The sequence below is a fragment of the Euprymna scolopes genome, chromosome 36, assembly GCF_053919585.1.
Source record: "Euprymna scolopes isolate OS-2025 chromosome 36, ASM5391958v1, whole genome shotgun sequence".
Classification (NCBI taxonomy): domain Eukaryota; kingdom Metazoa; phylum Mollusca; class Cephalopoda; order Sepiida; family Sepiolidae; genus Euprymna; species Euprymna scolopes.
In genome coordinates, this window is record NC_136517.1 from 26,414,317 (window position 1) to 26,419,145 (window position 4,829).

Below are 4,829 nucleotides of genomic sequence, written 5' to 3' on the forward strand. Positions count from 1 at the left end.
GAATGTTTAATAAAATAGGATTGTAATATTTAGTCTTAGTAAACAAAAGTACGTGACAAAAAGCCATGGAAGGATTTTTGGTTATGTACAGTGTTCCAGTCAATTAGACTATTGAGATTGGGACTAGGGTAACCTGGTGTCGGTCGTTGGTCAGCTATCTTTTCCAGCTAGATGTCCAAATGTTTCTTGAAAGTGACAGGGGAAACTCCTAATATTTCTTATTGTGGCTGGAATAAAATTGAATGTATATACGGCATAGTCACGTTGACACACTGGTTCCCGCTAGATCACCGCAGTTAAGCAACGTTGAGCCTGGTCAGTACTAAATGGGTGACCATTTGGGACTTCCAGGTGCTGTATGTGCTCTCCGCTTATCTCGGCATTGTTTCCAGTAGTCCTGGTCTTCTCCTTGCCACTGGTCCCAAACAGTGTCGATTCAGGAGAGGTGTGGTTAGGGATTGCACGACCCTTGCCTCACAATTACACGCGCAACTGCACCTACAGGGGTATCCTTTGTCTTTCGAGACTGAACGGAGGCATCAATCGATCGACAATTGAATGTACTTGTGCCACTGTAGGTGAAGCTGCGGTAGATGAAGGACTTGAACCTCTGTGTAGTCCCAGCTGTTGTTTTTATATAGCACAACCTTCCCTCAGCGCTGGTTAGGGTTATTTCCACTATTGTTGTGTCTGGGACCCTTTCTTCCAAGATTTTCCATATATAGATAATAATATATCGATCTCTTCGACGTTGTAATGAATACATTTACAGTTTCTTCACTCTCAACCAGTAATTAATTTGGCCTGTCTCATTTTTTGTGGGGGTTGATTTTTGCTCCATGTCTGACGGTTGATTCCTATGTGATTCAGCCTCATGTTGTTTCTTGTTGAGTGACCGCTAGATGTTATCTCCGTTCCTTTAATATGTGGATACCTGCAGTTGGCGCGGTCACACTTCCTTTTGGAAGAACGAGTCCCTGTAGACAAAAGGATGATAATAAGTACATTTCAATCCTTGGTTGCAACCTGTCTTATCATCTTTGCCAAGCTTCATGAATTTTATGCATAGTTTATCCTTTTTTGCATCCTCTTCCATTTATCCCAAATTGGCATTTGTTTCTCATGCCAAACTTGCATACATCGACTTTTTTTCTCCGGGCCTTGTTTGTGTTGTTAGATGTGCTTGCATTGACTGCTGATTTTGATGTCAAAAACGTTTGTGTTGTTTGCAGTTTTATTGACCGTTGAATTTGGTGTCACATTGTCTGTGTTGCTACTATTCCTACCTATTCTGCTAGAGATGTTTTTGTTTTGTTTTGTTTTTGTTTTTTGTTTTTTTGCTTTGTTTTTGTTGATTTGTTTTCTCTGTTTTTTGTCTGTTTTTTTGTCTTTTTTTTTTGCTTTTTTTTTGTTTTTTTGTTTTTTTGTTTTTTTTTTGTTTTTTTGTTGTTGTTTTTTGTTTTGTTTTGTTTTGTTTTTTGTTTTTGGTTTTTTGTTGGGTTTTTTTTCTTTTTGCGTTTACGTTCTATCTATATCATTGCTTAAGGTGGTTTGGGTTAGATCAACTTCCTCTTCTATGTTATTTAATACTGTGAATGAGTTAGTCAATCTCATTGCTTTATCACTAAGCACGCTCATCCTTAAAGGAGTGTCCTGATATTCGTTAGAGATGGTCTCCTGCGCAGTTGGGCTCTTTTTGTGCATGGTTGATTTTATTTGGACCTGTCTCTCTACAGCTTCATTTGCCTCTTTTTTGCAGTAAAAATAAAAAATGCAAACAAGAATATTTTTTACTTCAAAACTTAATTGTAGCAGAATGTCAACCTCATCTTAGCACATTGTTTTGCAAATAAAGTCAATTCCCCCGCCAAAGAACAAAATGCGGAACATGCGCTCACTTTGATAGTACGTCTTGCCTTAACCATTTTTTCGATTCCGTCGCGGCCGATTACTTAATTCTACAATTGATTTTATCACATTCCTCACATCGGTATACATCAAAATATAAAATGGTTATTTCTATATCTATAAAAATGAAAATATCTGTCTGTATGTTACTGTGTACATTTCCCTACCAAATAACTCTGTCAATTTTCAGTCTACAGACTCGAAATTTGGCATAAGGAGTATTGAGATTTGGGAAAATCATTTTAATCGGTTTTCGGCCAGAAATTTGGCTGTTAAAGGCTGTTCAACGATTTGACCTTTGAAAACTCTACCAAACTCCTCCGCCAATTTTGGGTCTAAGCACTTGAAATTTTAAATGTAGGTTACTTGGACACGAACCAAGCTTTTTAATTTCATTTGAGACCAAAAATAAATGTTATGGGTTAAAATTGGGGTCAAAGTTAAAAAAATATATATCCTCTGCTGTCTCTACGAAATTACTAAGACAAATTTTGGTCTAAAGATTTGAAATCTTACATAAACTGTATTCACACGTTGGGCAAATTATGAACAGTACACGCGTCCCGAACAAAGCCAGGCTGAACTGCTAGTACTTTATATTTTAATCCCAATCTTGAAATCAAAAAAACAATCCCAGTCGCATTCCAAATTCAGAGTCCACCCATCCCTCTGACTTACATTTCTTTACCATCTAGATTATAATTCCTTTTGTTCGATTATAATTCTAATTCACTTTTGTTCGATCTCCCCAAAATAATCTCTTCTCACTTTTGGACGTAATGTTCCTTTGAGTCCTTGCATTTTAAGACCAATGAACTAAATGTTTTAAGACCCATGAGCTAAATGTTTTCAGACCCATGAACTAATTTTTTTAAGACCCATGAACTAATTTTTTTTTTCTTTTTGCATTTGTCGTGAAAGAACTGGAACGTTTGATGAAAGCGATGAAATCTCTAATATGTGTCACATCCCGTGACTGGATGAAACCATAATCATTTTTGCCTTCTTTGATGAGTTGAACTTCTCTGCTTCTTTGATGAGTTGAACTTCTCTGCTTCATTGATGAGTTGAACTTCTCTGCTTCTTTGATGAGTTGAACTTCTCTGCTTCTTTGATGAGTTGAACTTCTCTGCTTCTTTGATGAGTTGAACGTCTCTGTTTCATTGATGAGTTGAACTTCTCTGCTTCTGTGATGAGTTGAACTTCTCTGCTTCATTGATGAGTTGAACTTCTCTGCTTCCTTGATGAGTTGAACTTCTCTGCTTCTTTGATGAGTTGAACTTCTCTGTTTCATTGATGAGTTGAACTTATCTTCTTCATTGATGAGTTGAACTTCTCTGCTTCTTTGATGAGTTGAACTTCTCCGCTTCATTGACGAGTTGAACTTCTCTGCTTCTTTGATGAGTTGAACTTCTCTGTTTCATTGATGAGTTGAACTTCTCTGTTTCTTTGATGAGTTGAACTTATCTTCTTCATTGATGAGTTGAACTTCTCTGCTTCTGTGATGAGTTGAACTTCTCTGCTTCATTGATGAGTTGAACTTCTCTGCTTCCTTGATGAGTTGAACTTCTCTGCTTCTTTGATGAGTTGAACGTCTCTGTTTCATTGATGAGTTGAACTTATCTTCTTCATTGATGAGTTGAACTTCTCTGCTTCTTTGATGAGTTGAACTTCTCCGCTTCATTGACGAGTTGAACTTCTCTGCTTCTTTGATGAGTTGAACTTCTCTGTTTCATTGATGAGTTGAACTTCTCTGTTTCATTGATGAGTTGAACTTCTCTGCTTCTTTGATGAGTTGAACTTCTCTGCTTCTTTGATTAGTTGAACTTCTCTGCTTCTTTGATTAGTTGAACTTCTCTGCTTCTTTGATGAGTTGAACTTCTCTGTTTCATTGATGAGTTGAACTTCTCTGTTTCATTGATGAGTTGAACTTCTCTGCTTCTTTGATGAGTTGAACTTCTCTGCTTCTTTGATTAGTTGAACTTCTCTGCTTCTTTGATTAGTTGAACTTCTCTGCTTCTTTGATGAGTTGAACTTCTCTGTTTCATTGATGAGTTGAACTTCTCTGTTTCATTGATGAGTTGAACTTCTCTGCTTCTTTGATGAGTTGAACTTCTCTGCTTCTTTGATTAGTTGAACTTCTCTGCTTCTTTGATTAGTTGAACTTCTCTGCTTCTTTGATGAGTTGAACTTCTCTGTTTCATTGATGAGTTGAACTTCTCTGTTTCATTGATGAGTTGAACTTCTCTGCTTCTTTGATGAGTTGAACTTCTCTGCTTCTTTGATTAGTTGAACTTCTCTGCTTCTTTGATTAGTTGAACTTCTCTGCTTCTTTGATGAGTTGAACTTCTCTGTTTCATTGATGAGTTGAACTTCTCTGTTTCATTGATGAGTTGAACTTCTCTGCTTCTTTGATGAGTTGAACTTCTCTGCTTCTTTGATTAGTTGAACTTCTCTGCTTCTTTGATTAGTTGAACTTCTCTGCTTCTTTGATGAGTTGAACTTCTCTGTTTCATTGATGAGTTGAACTTCTCTGTTTCATTGATGAGTTGAACTTCTCTGCTTCTTTGATGAGTTGAACTTCTCCGCTTCATTGACGAGTTGAACTTCTCTGCTTCTTTGATGAGTTGAACTTCTCTGCTTCCTTGATGAGTTGAACTTCTCTGCTTCTTTGATGAGTTGAACGTCTCTGTTTCATTGATGAGTTGAACTTATCTTCTTCATTGATGAGTTGAACTTCTCTGCTTCTTTGATGAGTTGAACTTCTCCGCTTCATTGACGAGTTGAACTTCTCTGCTTCTTTGATGAGTTGAACTTCTCTGTTTCATTGATGAGTTGAACTTCTCTGTTTCATTGATGAGTTGAACTTCTCTGCTTCTTTGATGAGTTGAACTTCTCTGCTTCTTTGATTAGTTGAACTT

The 4,829-nt window shown here is 36.9% G+C and overlaps 1 pseudogene; it reads left to right on the plus strand.

The window, feature by feature from the left end:
- The first annotated feature begins 246 nt into the window (after positions 1-246).
- Positions 247-363, plus strand: LOC145260734 (5S ribosomal RNA; annotated as a pseudogene).
- The last annotated feature ends 4,466 nt before the right edge of the window (positions 364-4,829 follow it).